The sequence below is a fragment of the Urtica dioica genome, chromosome 1, assembly GCF_054948205.1.
Source record: "Urtica dioica subsp. dioica isolate 48M chromosome 1, U.dioica_male_clone48M_v1_H2, whole genome shotgun sequence".
Taxonomy (NCBI): Eukaryota; Viridiplantae; Streptophyta; class Magnoliopsida; order Rosales; family Urticaceae; genus Urtica; species Urtica dioica.
In genome coordinates this window covers 9,617,300-9,637,203 of record NC_142756.1, presented here as the reverse complement: position 1 = coordinate 9,637,203, position 19,904 = coordinate 9,617,300, and the positions used below count along the sequence as shown (strand labels likewise).

General features: G+C 31.4%; 1 pseudogene; it reads right to left on the bottom strand.

Annotated features, from left to right (window-relative positions):
- Nucleotides 1-219: 219 nt before the first annotated feature.
- On the bottom strand, nt 220-10,413 carry LOC149407078 (leucine-rich repeat extensin-like protein 1 pseudogene; annotated as a pseudogene).
- Nucleotides 10,414-19,904: the final 9,491 nt, after the last annotated feature.

Sequence of the window (19,904 nt, the reverse complement as noted above, 5' to 3'; positions counted from 1 at the left end):
ATAAATAGAACATGTTATGCCAAAATTGTACTAAACTCATACATAAACTCATCATAACATGACATAACATATAATAATCACAATTCACTCAATAACGTATACATGCACATAAGGGATATCACACAATCAATCATATAACACATATTAACCAATTCAGATCACACACTCATCATAAATTAATTTTAAACTAATCCGTATTGTAGTGAGATTATTCTCACCTTACTGAGTCGGGGAAAAGATCTTAGACTCTCGAACGATTGGAAAAGCTATGCGGCTCGAAACCTATTCGAACGGATAGGAAATAGGTTTTAATAATCACTTCTGGACGTACTAAAGTTTCTGGAAAATCACAGAGACGGGACTCGAAAGTAAAAAGACAAAAATACCCTTTGCCCTAGGGTTTCGGCAAAACATACATTTTAGAAAAAATTCTGGAAAAATTCCAGAGGATAGAAAATAAATGTTTAAACATTTTCTTCTTCAGTGGCAGTGCCAAAAACAGATTCTAACATGAAGAAACTAATTTAAACGTATATTATCTAAAAATTGAGGTTTAGAGAAAACGGGACAGATCTGAGCGCTGTTAAAATAAATACTAACAAAAATACTTGCGATAGCAGAAAACACCTAATTATTTTTATGTGTAACAGTAACAAATATATGTGTCCCGTATAAAAATTTCATGCCAAAATTCGATTTACAAGTATTTTTAAAAAATATAAAACATCGCTGTTTGAAACAGGAATAAAACTTCGTGCACTAGTTTTTATTTATTTTTAGAAATTAAATCGTTAATCCAAAAATTACAAGATTTTTAAGACATACTAACAACATGTTGAGTATTCTGGTATAAAAATTCCAAATCACCATTCCTTTGTTAGCTATTTTATTTTGAATCAAAACCTTGCTGTTTGAAACAGAAAACAAAATTATGCGTGCTGATCATAATTGAATTTTAGAAACAAAACGGTTTGTCCAAAAATTATGAAATAAAAAATATGTATTACAAACATCGTGAATATTTTGGTATTAAAATTTCAAATCAAAATTCGTTTTGTAGCTATTCTATTAAAATCAAAACACGCTGATTGGATCATAAAAAAAAAGTTCTACGTACCGATGAAAAAGATTTTTATAATAAAAACGGTTAATCCAAAAATCATGAAATTTAAAACACATACTGAAAACATCTTAATTATAAAATATTCAGATTGAAATTATAAACGTAGCTTTTGTTTTTAAAAAAGAATATGTAACCATTTACGTTACTTCTCAAAAACCTTTGCAAAACGAGAACTATTGTATTGAGTATTGTTCATAGAAAAAAAATGTAACAATCAATGTTATCATGTAAAATATGTCACATAGGGAAGAAAATACCTCTGAATAATTTAATCGTAAAGGATGCTCCTTGATCTTTGTATGAACATCAAACTCAAAGAAAATACTACTAGGTTAATTAGGATTTTTTTTTCTGAAAAGGATGAAAAGAAAGAGAGAATATGGAAGTGTGTGTGAGGAAGAGGGAAGATAATGAGTCTTTGACCGTAGCTTCAGAGAAAGGCAAGAGAAAAATTCAAAAGCAACCAATAAAAGGTCTCATATTAATCTAATTAAATCACAACTTTAATTCTTTCATAAAATGAGTGTGGACAAAAAGGTAGCGATTGCCTTATTTCCATTCTCTTAATACGAAATTAAATTACTGAACGTAAGTAGCCATATATAACCATATTCAAATATATATATATATATATATATATATATATATATATATATATTATATACCTATTTGCTTATGCTATTAATACAAAGATTCTTATTAATGTCCACTTTTCCTTCTAACAGTGGTAACCGATTTCTTCAAAAAAACAATATACATATATATTATACTTAATGCGTGTACGTATATCAGTATTGGGATATATATATATATAGGTAAAAGTGTATTCATATATATTCTTATCCCAGATACATAATTAATATTATATATACATACGTGTATCTATTTATATATATATATATATATATATATATATATATATATATATATATGTACGTACGTACGCATATAAGCATATATACTTTTTTTTTTCCAGAAATAAGTTCACGGAAAAAAAATATTATTTGGAAGAAAGAAAAAAACAACTCATTTCTAATATTTGAAAATGGAAGTATTCAAACACATATAAGAGCAAGTATAATGCGAAAATAGCGGCAACCCAATAAAAACAACTCGAAAATTCACATAACAAATTTTAGTTTACTTATGGCTAGGTTAAGGGATTTCACATATATATATATATATATATATATATATATATATATTCACACACAAAAAATATGAAACTTTCCAACTTCAATAGGAACGAGCTCCGATTCCGGATTCACAGCTCTGATACCATATGATAGAATATAGGATTCTAGCGATTCGAGAAGAGTATTGAATGAAGACGATAAGAAACGATTTCTTTCATTGAATTATTCAGATGAGTATATATTCATTCAAGCTAACTAACTAATTTTAACTGATTTGGGGAGTATAACTAATCTAACACCATTGGTGACTCACTGTCAAGATGCCGCGCTTAACGTGTTTGAGTAATTGACTGTGAGACTGTGACCTGTACGATTGAGTTGGCACTTAGCCCTTATGCTCTAACAATCTTCATTCCGCGGTTCGCTATATGTATGGTCGTGAGAATCCAATCTTCTCCACTTTCCAAAGAAAAGCCCGAACCTTAAGGGCCTGTTTGGTAACATTTTTGTTTTTTGTTTTTAAAAATACAAATTATGTTTTGTTTTGTTTTCTAATTTTTAAAGAATAAGAACATGTTTGGTAGTCATGTTGTTGTTTTTTATTTTTAAAAATAAAAAATAAAAACATGTTTGGTAATCATTTTCCCGATGCTCCGGGGAAGACAGCCGCCGAGATCGTTGTTCGCCAGGACGAGCACGGAGACCGGCGAGTTTTCGAGATTCGCCGGAATTCCGAGGCGGAACCGGTTGTCGTTCAAGAAGATCGCGTCCATCGGGCGGTCGAAGAGCTTCGGAGGCACCGGACCTTCGAACTCGTTGAATCGGAGGTCGAGGAACTTCAGGCGAGGGAGGAACAGCACCGGCGACGGAAATCCGCCGACGAATCGGTTGTTAGAGAGATCCAGCTCGTGGAGGAGCTTCAGTCGCCGGAAAGACTCCGGAACGACGCCGCAGAAGAGAGAGAGGTCGGTGAGGAGGCCGAGCTCCGATGGGAGGTAGCCGGCGATGTCGCCGTGGTTCAGATCGATTCCGGCGACCACTCGGAGTTTAGGGTTCCACGGCGACGGAGCGCAGAAGACTCCGGTGTAAGAACAGACCGAAGGACCGGTCCACGTGGCGGTGAAGTTCTGCGGATCGGCGACCAAGGTCTGTTTTTGTTTTCGTTTAAGAAAATAAAGAGACGATCGAGAGTTTTTGTTTTTAAAAATTTTGAAAACAAGTTTTTTTTATTCTCCAGTTTTTGTTTTATTCTCTCCCTTATTTTTTAAAACAAAAAACAAAAATGACTTTATCACACACGTTTTTTTGCCTAACGATAACTTTTTTATTTTTAAAAACAAAAAACAAAAAATAAAAATGTTACCAAACACCGCCTTAAGTTTTTTACACTCCTTCCCATAATTTGTTTCTTGATGGAGGTGAAGAGATCTCGAAAGTTGGAAATGAGTCACAATAGTGCGACATCCACTATTCACCAAATACTCATCTATCATTGAAATTCAAAACAATAGAAGCACATGATGGATGAAAAAGACAACTATTAATTTTGCCACTAGTCTCAATATAAATATATATAATAATATTCAATATAAATATATATATATATATATATATATATATATATATATATATATATATATATAACACGAGAGTGGTGGGGTGAGTATGAGGTCATCATCCATGTGCGTCGAGTCGGCAGGACAATAATAGGAAACAAAAACAGGTAAAAGGAAAAAGGAGCTCAGCTCTCAAATAGCCACACACGCACAAAGCAACGACAATTTGACGTAAAAAACAAATAATAATTTAAAAATGGTATTTAATTTCATAAAGTACTAAAGAAGGGTAATACCGTAATTTTAATATTATATCATTGCTCGAAGCATACATATGTATAAAATACATAGATGCTTCGAGGAAATTTTTTTATTAATGCCTGAATTAATAAATGAATTTAATGCCTGAATTAATAAATAAATGAAAAGTTGGGTATCTATCTCTCTATGGGGCTACGTGAAATTCATTATGGTGGCGAGTGGCGATCATTAATTTTTATACCTAATTTAGAGGAGCCACTTTACCCTCATTTTTTTAATAGAATCTCGAAATTTTCAACGTCATTCTTGTCATTTGTGTATTAAGTATTAACTATGCAACATATTATATAGCTAAGTAGATAATTTCCCATTAGAAAGTCGAAAGACAATAGATTCAAGTTTTAAAAATAAAAAATACTTATATTTTCTCTTTTAAAATTGTAGTATGTAGTTAATATTTATTAATTAGGTTAAAAAAAATATACACAACGTATCAGAGATAGGTTTTTATCAGCGTCAAAAGTAATCATTTCGTCGAAATATTCACATTAGTATAAATTTTTAATAAAAATAGAGGTTTATATGACGAGTTATATCTTTTTAGATTTATGAAAAGAGATCACAGCTAGACATTTTAATTTATAAAAAAATGTGATTATTACCTCAAAAAAAAAAAAAAAAAATTACCATACATCGAGAATTGTACTTGTATCTAAAATTCTTGTATGTTATATTGAACATAGTTTAATAAATATATATATATATATATATGTATATATCACTTTTAATAAAAAAAAAATAAAGGTCTAGATCACGAGTTATATATTTTTAGATTTACTAAGAGAGATAATGGCTAGACATTTTAATTTATAAAAAAATGTGATTATTACCTAAAAAAATTAGTATACATCAAGAATTGTATTTGTATCTAAAATTCTTGTATGGTGTATTGAACATAGTCATGTATATATATATATATATATATATATATATATATATAAAGTAGAGGATGGTTGCCTAGACTCTGTATACTGTTTATTTTACAATACAATTTTTTATAATAAAAAGAAAAAAAAAAGATGTTAGACCCTTAGACACAAAGTACTGTTCATTCTACAGTACCAGATTCATTTATTTATTTATTTTTTAAATCAGAAAGAAAAAAGTGTCTCTAGAAAACTTTAGATTCATGTTTTCAAACTTAAATATTTATGGACATGTCTCCAGATATTTCTTCTTTCAGATTAAAATGTGACCACCCGGCTTTCTGGACCGTCATACTAAGCTTAATTAAGATTATTGATAAAGTGTAGACTTTAAAATAAACCAACTTTGAAAATAACCACAACATTTAAAGTCTTACAAAAAAAATGATGAAAATAAGAGAAATACTTAATTCGGAATTTCAAAACCAAAGTAGGTGGTTCGAGTACTCAACAGAAATAAAACCATGAAAACTCAACTTCAGTTTTACAAAACTAATTATACTTGAAAAATATCTTAAACATAAAATCTCAAACCGAGTGTTTATAAATTTGCGTACCGTAAGTCTTTTAAATAAACGAGCGGAACCACAACTCCATCGAACGCCGCTGATCCACCCTCTTCACTTGTTCATATTTTGATTACCTACAACACACACAAATACACATAAAATGAGCTAACGCTTAGGGAGAATAACTATAACTCACAAAAAGATGAGTAAAACAATGCATGAACCGATTACTAGTGTTTTAGTACTAAACGGTGACATAAACCTTCCTAATTTATTTATAACATATTTTAGATCGGAGTGTTCCTAGAGTAGTCGTATCTATTTCATTGTATACTTTGGAAATGAACTACATGGCTGCGACCTCCCATAGTTCGCACCACCTCATAAATATATATTATACGAGAAAAACTCTCTTTTTGAGCCCGTAAGTCGGCTCGAGAGATTTCACTTAATACCTCCTTAACTCGAGGCGGTATGACTCTCTTACTTATCTAATCACTTGATTATTTGTGTTCCATACATTGATGACATATGACATAATCATAAATTATAAAATGACAAAGAAAAGAACATGTTATGCAAAAGTTAACAAAACTCGTAAAATAGCTCATCATAACAACACATATCATAATCACCAAAATCCACTCAATAATACATAAACACACATATATAAAATGTCAAACAGACCCTCGCATAACACATAATAATAAATTTTAGATCACATACTCATCGTATTTAATTTAAACAAATCCGTGTTGTAGTGATATTATTCTCACCTTATTTCAGGAACGTTATGACCTTAGACTTTCGAACGATCGAAAAAGCTATACGGCTCGAAGGAATAATAATTGGGTTATAATAATCACTTCTGGGCATAACCAATTTTTTGGAAAATTTTAGAACATTTTGTGACATTTTCGATTAGGTCATCTGAACTTTATGTATCTCCAAAAGATGTTTCCAACACTTTTTATCAATAAAAATCCCAATTCTTTCAGTTGTGAAATATGTCAATTAGCCAAACACACTCGCAGCACCTACACATAGTTAAAATACAAACCATCCAAACCATTCACCCTTATCCATAGTGATGTATGGGGACCATCTCGGATTAAAAACATATCTGGTTCTAGGGGGTTCGTATCCTTCATCGATGATCACACAAGACTAACTTGGCTATTTCTCATGAAAGAAAAATCAGAAGTGGAAAATATCTTCAAACAATTCAATTCAATGATCCAAACACAATTTCAAACCAAAGTTCAGATCCTAAAAACGGACAATGCATTAGAATACTTCAAGTCCACCTTAGGGTCATTTCTCAGTGATCAAGGCATTGTCCACATTAGTTCGTGTGCTCACACTCCACAACAAAATGGAGTGGTTGAAAGGAAAAATAGACATTTATTGGAAGTAGCTCGCTCACTAATGCTCTCGTCAAATCTTCCTAAACACATCTGGGGAGACGCCATCCTCACTTCGGCCTATCTCATCAATAGAATGCCATCTAGGGTCCTGAAATTCCAAAGTCCACACCAAGTCCTAGTACAACACTACCCGCATAGTACCCTCCTATGCTCTCCTATCCCGTTAAAATGCTTCGGCTGCACTACCTTTGTCCATTTTCCAAAACAATTCAGAGGTAAATTAGATCCACAATCCATCAAATGTGTCTTTCTGGGTTATTCTTCAAATCAAAAGCTCATTATAATGTATTACGACAATTTATTTTAACCGTATTACGACAATTTGTAATGTGAATATATTAAGGTAACCACAAATTGTTGTCATATAACTATTACAGTGAATATATTAACTATTACGGTTAATAATATTACCATTACAGAAATGTGATAGACAAATACTTTTGTAATATCTTTGAATTAAAAAAATTTAAGGGTTCCTTTTACTTCTCATGTTTTTTAGGCTTTAGTTTACATTTGGGTATATTAAGTTTGTGTACTTTAGTTGAAGTTTAGGTTTTGACCATGGATTTTTTTTAAAGTACTAAATTGTTGTGATCTAGAGTCGACTATTCACTTCAATAATGATAAATAAATAAATAAAAAATTAGACTATAACTTTAAAGGAAATAGACTACTTAGACTATAAGGGAATACATAAACATCAATATTGCAAAAGTAACTAGCGAAATAGAAAATCGCAATTAAGGGAAAAAAATTCATGAAATGAAATACAATTTTTTTAGGGGAAATGGTGGCAAAAATACTTAATGTTTAGACAAAACACTACTTATATACTCATTCTTTTTTTTTCTTGGATAAAAATACTCAAAGTTTCAAATTAAGTTACACGTAAATACTTTGCCATTAAACTTTCTGTTTGAACTTAACGGTCAGAGTAGTAACGGACCCACCATAACGTAACATGTGGTATTTTTGCCAAAGAAAAAAAAACTTTGAGTATATAAGTAATTTGACCAAACATTGAGTATTATTGCCACCATTTCCCCTTTTTTTTTTTTTTTCATGGTCCAATTAGATGTTTTTTCAATTCTGAAATATGTCCTTTAGAGTTTTAAATTATGAAAATATTTGAAATTTAAATTTTTTAGGCTTTCCGGAACTTTAAATTTGAACTGACCGAATTTATGTGTGTACACGCTTTAGTTGTTTAATTATTTCCTTATATGTAGCAACTGAATTAATGTGGATGTGCATTATTATTTTGTTTCCTTATATATTTGATTTTTATTCCTTATTTATTGTTTTGATTATTTCTTTATTTTTTAGTTTGATTTTCCTTAATAGTCGTTATATTGATCTTCCTTATTTACTCTGAATGAATCAGGTGTGTATTCTTTTTTTTTTTTTGTTGAAATTTTAGGCTATTTTCGCACATGTTTTCATAAAATTACTATTGTATTTATGTATATTTACTATCACTGTTATATTGCAGTTAAGCTTTTGAACGTTAATGGCTGGAAAACCATAATCTATTGTCAGGTGGTGTAAATACATAATGTAATCAACATGATTTACAAACTGTTTTCAGTAGACGGCGTTATTGTGAGCGCCTTATTTCTGAAGACAATTATTTTTGTTCTCGCAATCGTGGTTGAGCCATATTAACCCTGTTTGCAGTATATACGTGTTAATATTCCAATTTCATTAGATACAAAAAAATCATAACATAACATATTCAGCAATAAATACATGAAAATATCTCCGTCACAACTTTTTAATTGACATTTTCGGCAGTAAATACACGTTTTAACAAAGAAACAATAACATCTAAAATACCAAGACATCATATTCTTTTTCAACAACATCACACCCAAGTCATTGACATCTACATACACACATTTTTCCTTTTAATTAGACCACAAGCCATGTATAACTCGTTCACTAGTAAATATACACAAGTCATTGACATATTATGCAGTAAATATATATACATACACGGGCATATTATGCCCGTGTATGTAGCAAGTGTTTTTACTCCTTATTAAACCCTTTGTATTTGGACCAAAGATAGACATTGACGTTGTTCAAAAAGTTTTTTTTGGAATTCGGAAAGTCCAAATTCCAAAATAATATATATGAAAAAATTGGATGGATCTCATATTAAATTTGAAAAGTCGGTTAGACCCCATACTAATATAAATGTCCAGCTTTGAAATAATTAATGTGTTTTTTTTCATAAATTATGGGCCATTGGATTTATCGCCGTTAGAAATCCAATGACCATAATTTTTTTTTACCATTTATGACCGTTGGGGGTCCGAAAAAATAAAGTAACTCTTGTAACCCAAATAATTTCTCAAATAAATACAACTTCCACCAACCCTTATTCCTTCACACCTCTCTTATTTCTCTCTCAAATTCACAAATGAAAAAAAAAATGTCTTCTCCTTCATCATCCCGATTTCGATGTTCTAGATAAAAAAAATTCACCTCAACAAAAATCCACCATCGACCCACCAACTCAAGGTTACCCCAAGAATTGGTTATTAACTTTGACACACATTAACCAAATTCGATTTGATACCAAAATACCGAAGTTCTCACAGAATTTGATCCAACTCCTCAACCTCAATTTCCTTAAGAACCTCCCACTTTTCTAGCTTTATCCCTATGTGTAATGTTTTTCCACACCATTTCCCACCACATATTCAATTCCCACAACCACCCACCCATTTTTCACACGAAGACTATGTCCCACAAATGACAACCAATATGAAGATCCACATAATTATCGAGCTGAAGATGAAGAGGACGATGACACAACTCAATCTCCATCCAACGACGAAGAGGTGTAAGGAATGGAAGATAACATTGATGAAGAAGAGCAACCTCTCATTAATGTAACCAACCGCGCTGAAAATCCACCACAACATTTAACAAGCACACGAAGAAGATGAAGTCCGACCACAGATAAAGTTTCAAAAGAGGACTCGATCCAAAATGTGAAAATATTTTGAAGGTTGCATCGGCCCGAAAAGTGTAACATTTGTGGTGTAATGGTCTTCTGCCGACACTGAAAACCATGGGGCAAAAATGTTGATCGCCCAACACAACAAGTGTGGAAAAGCTCATATGACATTATCACGGACCATAATAAATTGATTATGTTGGTGATGATTGGTTTGTGAACAAATTGTCGTAAGTCGGACTGGATTTCCATATATACTTCTTCCTCAAGATCACCATTCAAGAATGCATTTTTCACGTCTAGCTGATGTAAATCCCAGTCGCAATTTACAGCAAGTGAGATAAGGATTCTTACTTTGTTGAGCTTAGCCACGGGAGCAAATGTCTCTTGATAGTCAATCCCGTATGATTGAGTGTATCCTTTCGCCACGAGTCTAGCTTTTAGCATTTCTATGCTCCCATTGTTGTCAATGGTGCCCACAAGAAGAGTTGTAATCTTTATATTGTACATTTGATGTAATAAAGTCTCATGAAGACTCTTGCTTGTAATTGCTTACTCATTAATAAAAATTTGAAACGTTCATCCATTCCTCCTTGTCTGTTTGAAGCTTTATGATAAAACATTAGTCTTTAGTCCATAAACAAACTAAACAACTTACGAAGAGACAAATGTAGATTTGCATCAACAAACTCTTCGTAGTTTGCTTAAAACGATACATTCGCAATCTGTGACGACCTGACTTTTCGGACCGTTTTACCTATCAAAATTATGTATAAAAAAATATGAGATTTTTTTTTTTATCATATAATACTCTTACAAAATCGTAATCTGGAAATTCGCGGATTATATATATATATTTTTTTCGAATACATATATTCTCAAATACCATAAAGCAATAAATGAATAAAGACTAAACTTTAAGCTTTGATCATGGTAAATCTTTGACTTGAAAATATTTTGACCTTTACTTGAAAACTGGTATTTTAATACCAACTTAATAGAAAATAAATTATAATAAATTTGTTAATCAAGCTACGGATAAAATGATACAAAACTATAACATACTACTTAATCTATATTAAAACTTTATTTTAGAAATTATATTAAATCTAATTTATCTTATGCTTAGCGGAAGTCTTTCTTACGTAGTTGCAACCATAACCCGACCCTTTTGCTATCGATGCCGCTGGTCCATACTCATCACTTAGCAGTAAGTTGTTTACCTACAGCACATACGTAAAATTTTCGTGGAAATGAGCTATCACTCAGCGAGAACAATATAAAACTCACAAAAACAAGATGAGTGATGCAATGCATGAACCGGTTATTAATATTTTCATTCTAATGGTGAAATGGTCTTTCTTAACATAAATCTTATAATATTTTATTCGGGGCTCCCCTAGAGTAGTCGTACCAATTTCAGTGTACACTTTGGAGACAAAGATATGGGGTTGCAAGGTCCCATACTTTGCTCCGTATTATAAACTTATAACATATGAGAAATTTCCCCATTTGGGCCCGTAAGTCGGCTCGGGAAATTCTCCTTGAGACCTCCGTAACTCGAGGCGGTACGACTCTCTTACTTATCTTTTCACTTTATTATTTAGGTGACATGCAAATATGACATGTAATATACATAACCATCATACATAACATCAGACGTGACATGATTATAACTTAAAAAAATAACATGACATAGCTTACCAATGCATATGAAACATAACATAGCTCAACTAGAAAACGTTAATTAGCATCTCATACATCATACATAAATTTACTTAGCATAAAGACATGCGCAAACATCAACATACATAATGTCATATAAATTTAAAAATATCTCATTAATACTCCATCATCATCATTTATCATATCATAACATATCATAAGGTAAAATGCATAAACGTAGACATGTAATCATCGCATAATATATAACAACTCATATATCATATCATCGTACTTAAGCATATCGTATCATGTATCACTTGGCTTATAACTATAAACAAAACCATATAATACTATCTAAAAAACCACGTCATGAATCACAAAACTCATCATAATTTTATTTAAAACTAATATGTGTTGTAGTGAGATTGTTCTCACCTGAAGTTGAAAATTACGATCTTTGATCGTGAACCACTTAAACACTCGAGACGATTCAAAACCTAATCGGGAGAATTAATAATTGAGATATTAGTCCATAGCTAAAGTTTCTATTCTGGATAATACTAGGCTACTGGAAAAATTTCAGAATCCAGCGCTAAGTGAGAATTACTAAAATACCCTTAGTAATGGAAATCTCGAGAAAATAAAACTGTTGAGATAAATTCTGATAAAATTCCAGAAAATATAAAATAATAATTTAAACGTTTTCTTCTGAAGTGGAAAGACCAAACTCGGTTTAAAAAAAAATTAAAACGGTTTAAAATGCATAATGAGCAAAAGACTAGTATTATAGGAACTGGACAGATCTGCGCATGCGTTGGAAAAGCACTCAAACACGTAATTTCTTTCATCTATAAGTCACCAATTTTTTATCATATAACAATAACATATGAATTAATAGTGTATAAAATTTTCAGTCAAAAATACGATTTTTAGCTATTTTTAAAAAAATCAATTACTACGCTGTTTCAAGAGAAGATACTATGTTTGCGCCCTGATCGTAAAATATTTTTAGAATAAAAATAGTTCATCTAAAAATCATGAAATTTTAAATATGTACCAAAATCATCTTAAATATTCGTGTATAAAAATATGAGATCAAAATAATTTCGGTAGCTATATAAAACAAGACGCTTCTTAAAATATATGAAACTCTTTCAAATCAGAAAATATTTTTACCAATAAAACTTGTAAGAAATAAAAATATATATTAACAAATATAATCCTAAGAGAATAAAAACAATGAGTTTTGAAATAAAATACCTCTTATCTGATCGTAGAAGAAACTCCCTAAACTTTGCTAGAACACCAAAATGAGAAAACAGACTGATAATTAGGATTTTTGCTCTCTCTCTTTTCTTTATTTTTCTGAGGGATGGAATTGATAGTGTTTGGAAAAAAAAATGTTTTGATCGTGTAAGAGGAGAAGGGAAAAAAGACTAAAAGTCAAAAGAATTGGTAACAGCTAAAGAAAATCATATCAAAGTACATATTGTCCAATTAATATACTTAAAATCTCTCTATTAAATATAGCATACGGTGAATAATGAAGAAAAAAAAGTCCACGTACAAAAAGAAGGAAAGACCTATTACTAACATCCACATCATTAATTCTGATTATCTCTTATATACATAATACATATACATATATATACATAATACATATACATATACATATATATATATATAAGTAAGTCCACAATAGCGGTGCCCATAACACACTGCTAAAAAAAATTATTCTTTCCTATTATATGTAAAGGTATATATATATATATATATATATATATATATATATATATATATATATATTCATATATATATATATTCATTTCACTTTATTTTTTTGTCAGTATACGTAATAACAGTAATTGTTTATATATATATATATATATATATATATATATATAATGTATATATGTATATGTTTGACTTACCAAACATAAATAACAAATTTCACATAAAAAGTTAATTAAAATCAATTCTCAACGAATACATAATGTATATACATACATAACACATCAATATCCAAATTTTATATTTTGTGTCTTGAAAAAAACGAAATTACCTTTCCAAGTAATTTATCTATAGGAAAAATTCATAACAAACAAATTAATTTGTAATTTAACATCACAATTTCTAATTTCTTGATGGCTATGTTTGGGGTTTCACACAATCTAAGGGTCAAAGGACTATTGACCTCAGTATGATTGTTAGAAGAATCTATGATGTCTGGTTATGAAGCATTGAGAGTCGGGGACTCTATAGTTCTTCTAGGTATCTTCCGAAGGTACTGAATTGACCAGTGCACTTCTAGAGACAAGATAAGAACAAACCATTTAACCTCTTATGTCTCGAAGTCACTACGTATGAATTGCATCGTGCTTACCTTAATCCTGAAATGAGACATGTCATTTCACACCTTACGTATTCTCATTTGAGAAAGTTAGAGTTCGGACTCACTATGTGATTCCGAACAAGGCCTATTGGTGAAGTACTAAGTTGTGAGAATGTCATGAGTAACTTTGTGAAGTTCTCATAGATATGGAATTCATGTACAAGATTGCTGAAATGCAATGTATATCACCTCATGCTTTGTTCCTTGGAGTGTGAATAAATGAACTGGCCAGTGTCCAAATTGAGTCTTGACTCTTTTGGATGAAACAATGTGACTTGTTAGCTCCTCATCAATACATTGTTTCTAACTTATTCACAAGCGACAAAGGAGTTGAGGAAATAACAGCTAGAAGGGTAAAATGGTAATTTTGTAAATCCCGACTAGCTGACGATATTCATGAAGGGTAAACACTGATAATATTATGTGGATCCACTCATTACAATTAGGTTGAATTCTTGAGTAGAAAATAAATTCATTTGAACCGAGAGATTTTCAGTGTCAACTCTTTAGTGGAGTCAGTTGACATTAAGCTAAACTTGGAAAAGGTTTTGTGAACTTTTGAGTCCAAGTGTTTAGCTCAAGCTTTGTTCATTTGGATCCATGAGGTCACTGTCACGAATCACATCAAGTAGGAATAGTTAAACTGGAAGCTAAGTCAAAACAAGAACGAAAATTGTCAAAATGGTATTTTTGTCTTTTGAGACATAGCATGAAATGAATGTCAATAAATTTTTTGACAAGGTCATTTGATGACTTAATGTCACTCGGCCAAAATTAGATTTATTGGGCCTTGTGGATTAATTTCATTTCATAAGAATTTTATTGAAAATTCTTAATGGGCATTTTCCATGTTGTCATGAACAAATGGAAAAGCTTCTAGAAGCCTTTCCTATATGGTTTAGGCGCCCAACATACCCAAAGAAAGAGAGAATATTTTGTGCATGAATGTATCAAGATACTTGCCAAAAGAAAAGGAAACAAATTTCCTATACAAGGTAATAGGAATTTCGGCCAAGAGAGTCAAAGGCAAGGCAAGGAACAAAAAAATGAAACAAATCCAAGCCTTCTAGAAGGCAGCCTTGGCCGAGCATCTCAAGTGGGAAAAGAGGTAATTGGCTCATGAATATGTGATATTCTATAGAAGAGGAAACTACCTTATTGAAGGTAAGACCTCTCCTATAAATAGGAGTCTCATTCCACACTTTTCATTCATCCAAGTTTAAGAGATTTGAGAGACCCTCTCTCTAGAACTTGGCCGATCCTCTCTCTAGTTAATTTTCGGTTTTTGTTTTGGCACCTAGGTCCTCATTTGACCTAGTGTTTAGCTCTGTGACTTCAAGACTCGTTCTTAATTCGTAGTGTTTAAAAGTGCCCACACACTAATTCCTTTTCTCTCGAGTGATTTAGTGATAGAAACTTTCGTGGTTGCTCGAGTTGCCGAGGAAGGAAGAGAGACGTGCTGCGAGGGGAGACGAACGTTGCAACCTTTTTCCAAAAGCTTCTCAACGTTCAAGCGTCTAAAAGGGTTAGTAAACTTCTATGCTCATGATAGTTTTTTTTTACATGTGTTTGCTCTTTGTCTAGGTTAGTAAAAACTGTTTTACTTGAAAAAGAAAATTTTTTAAAATTCCGCCGCTTAACGAAGCGTTAAACTTTTTCTTAAACCCTAGATCAATTCCAACACCCATCAGCTTTATGCTTCACTGTGAATATCCATCTACAGCCTACTGCCTTCTTCTTCGGTGGAAGTTCAGTGATCTTCCATGTATGGTTCTTCTCAAGGGCCGTTATCTCTTCATTCACAGCTTTTGTCCATCCTGGGTGTTTAAGAGCCTCGCTGACATTTATTGGGATCTGCGTGTTGTCAAGCAAAGTGATGAACGCCCGGTAAAACTGTGAGAGTCTGTTGTACGACAAATGCTTAGACCATGGATGACGAGTGCACGATCTAGTTCTTTTCCTTTGGGCAATAGGAAGATTAATATCATCAGAAATAGTAATCTCACGTGAAGCATTATCCATACCTGTGTTTTTGTCAGTGGGATCTGAGTTCGAACATGTTGGTTGAAGTGTAGAAGAAGTTGGTTTTGTATATCCATCAGCGTGTTGATCAATGATTTCTGCTTCACTGGGTAGAGAGATTTCTGGTTCACTGGACATAAGAGGTGGAGTGACGTGAGGTATATCTGAGTCATTTGAGATGATGTTTTGCCACATTTGAGATTATCGTTTTATCTCCCCCTGAATCTCAGAGTGGTAATAGGGTTGAGATTCAAAGAAGGTGACATCCATCGAATTAATTTACGGTTTCAAAATATTATTCTTCAAATCAAAAGCTCATATGACAATCATCACCTATCATAGGTGATGATTGGTTTGTGAACAAAAGAATTAGTGCTTTCAAGTGTAATAGAAAATAAGTAGAAGAATTATTTCCATTAATTATTTGAAGGGTTGAGAGGAATTTTAAAAAGTTTAACAACATGTTTACAAGAAGAAGATTACGTCTCACTTGATTACACCATAGTGGTCGATGCGTTTGATGTACTTTTCTGTGTTTACGAAGTGAAGTATGGGGTCTCAACCGCAAATCCTTTTCCAAGTCAAAGAAGTTCATCTACTAGAGGAGCCACCACTTTCCGACTAATGTGACAACTTACCGGACAACTTTCTCCCCATTCATATCCAAATGCAAGAAGCTCACCATCGAATGCTGTGATCAACCTCTAACTGAATCCGACGGGCGACAATGGACGGACATAACATGGAGCTCTTGAAGTGGTGGAAAGAACATGAAAATGTGTTTCCGACATCGTCCAATATAGTCCGTGACATCCTAACCAGCCTCGTCTCCACCGTTTCTTCCAAAGTCAGCTTTAGTATCGCGGGGTGAATTCTTGAAGACCGATGCGCAAGCTTCTTTCCCAAAATGGTCGAGGCACTCACAATTGGAAAAGAGTTGTATCAAACCGAAATTGTGAATATAAGAAGAATTTGAGATTGCCGAATTACTCAAGCAATTTACAAATATCGGTGTCAATTCCAATGAGGAAATTTGAAACTTGTCCCTTGTAATATTCTCTTAGATGATTATAGTTTTAATTTGAAACCCTGTCAATTTATTTTTCATTTGAACTTTGTATTTCTCATTTGAACTTTTTATTTTCGTTTTTCATGAATGAAAGTTACGATGTCATTCATATTATTTCTCATTTGAAATTTTTTATTTTTATTTTTCATTTAATTTTTTATTTTTGCCATTGTTTTTCAATTGACACAAAATTACAATAGCTTTTCACAGCAATCACTTAATATAACATTAAAATAATTGTTTAAAAAATATAGAAATATGGAATTCTATATTCCATTCCAATTTTTTATAAAAAACAAATTTTGTAATTCATAAAAAGTTGGAATGAAATTTTCTAAAAATTGGAATTTTTTTTAATGAAATTTAGACAATATAAATGTCTAAACGCACAAGATTGGAATCTTGCCAAGTACAACACATTAGGAATACAAAGTTGCATATAAGTACTTTCTTTAAAAAAAAAAAAAAAAAAAAATTGCACACAAGCAAGGTTTGAGCTAACGCGGTACCGGTTACCGTCAAATTTCGACAGCGAAACGTACAAAGCATTAAATACCTGTAAAATCGGAGTTAATTTACTGCACCGGTATCCGTAGAGAAACTCGTAATGCAAAAAGCTGGCACGACTCAGTTAAAGTTTCATAAAATCTAATTTTTTAGCAATTTTAAACAAAAATATAGATAAAATAAATTTGAATAGAAAAATAACACGATAAACACGCGATTAAGAGTATACTCATAAAATATGAGTGCCGGCAGTTAACCATAACCGTAACAGGATTGCATATTAGTATGGGAAAATATCAACAGTAACCCTCGTGTTTAATCGAAATGCGAGATTTATCCCCTCTATTTCTAGAAATATCAGACATATCCCTTCAGTTTAATATAAATAACATATACATCTCCTAAAAAATGTTATATTACAAATATCACCATTTTTCGTTTATTTTTTACAAAAAAAATAATTTGAACTCCCCAAAATATCCTTAATAAAATAATTTTTTATTTTCTATTCTATATAAAAAAAGTTTAAATTAAAAAATTTCTTTATAAAAAGTTAATGATTTTTTTTTATAAAGAGAGATTTTGAATTTTTTTAATAAAATAGTAAATAAATATTTATTTTATCAATGGTATTTTGGGGAGTTCAGATTATTTTTTTGTAAAAAATAAACGAAAATGGTGATATTTGTAATATAACATTTTTTTATGGGAGGTATATGTTATTTATATTAAACTAAGAGATATGTCTGATATTTCTAAAAATAAAGGGGATAAATCTTGCATTTCGATTAAACACGAGGGATAATTTTGATATTTTCCCTATTAGTATTGGAGTGAAAAAAACAAATAATAATAAAATATAATAATAAGATGAGGGAGAGAGAGAGAGAAGAAGAAGAATTATGTTAGAGAGAGAGAGAGAAGAAGAAGAATTATGTTAGAGAGAGAGAGAGAAGAAGAAGAATTATGTTAGCTGACATATATATCGTCCACACTCCACACCACCTGCCTGTCATTTCGATAGCGACGTGGTCTTAGAAAAAAATTTTAAAAAAAAAAATAAAAAAAAAAACGATATGTCCACACCACCTGCCTGTCATTTCGATAGCGACGTGGTCTTAGAAAAAAAAAACGAAAAAAAAAACGATATGGTTCTTTATCAACAGTATCAACTCCCTTCTGATAGAAAATAACAGTATCAACTCTCTCTCTCTCTCTCTCTCTCTCTCTCTCTCTCTCTCTCTCTGCTAATTTGAGTGCAAACTGAAATATCTGGACATGATATATATCATGTATGGTTATAGAGAGCCTCCGTTGATAAGTAGTAGATCTTTGATTATAGATCTATAGTTCGGAATCAGTAGCTCTATGAATCAAAATAATTGGAACGCCTTTCGTTTCGCTTAATATCTGATTCTGACCTGGGGTTTTTTATGTTTTCGTAGTTAAAGTCCATTTATCTTCAATACAAGTTCAATAGCTATATTATCCAACTACATCATCTGTTGTTTTAGGTGCTAATTCACGTTGGTGTTATTGTATACTTAATATATTTCAGCATATATATATATATGTATGTATGAAAAATATTTGGTATAAGTATGATTCGAGGTAATAAATATTAATCCAGAAGCACCTTCATAAGTATTGTACTTCAAGTACACCAAAGTCCTTCAACGACGCATTTTTAACGGCTTTAGCTAAAAGATCTCTTAAACCCTCATTTTCAACAAATAAATTGGACCGATAAGATAGTGCAGTATTTTATTTTGGACACAGTAGCTATTTAATCAATTTCAAACTTGAACTTAAAAAACTAATAAACATTTCGTTTATTTTGATAAATTAATTATTTACCAAAATCAACACTATTTATCAAAATTAACATTTGAGATGTTAAAGACAATCAAGTAAAATAAAAATATAATTAAAGTCATATCAGATGCCTAAATTTTAAACATGCTTAAACATTAGATATATTATAAATTTAACGATGCAAGTGATCTACCATATAATTTTTTTTTCTTTTTTACACGTGGCAAAAATAATCCACGCATGTGCTCATGTACAGGGCTTCATTGTTAAAACGTGACTGAGGTTGTGAACCTTAGCTAAAGCAAAAGTAATTTAGGTTTTCTATATCTAAAGCAAAAGTAAACCTCTAGGTTTTTCTTATCCTTTAGAAATGATGAGATGTGTATTTTTCTTTATTGGATTCATTAAAAAGTAATAAGGAAAAGAAAATATCCGTACATAATTGGAAATGCTTGTGAACTTTTCCAC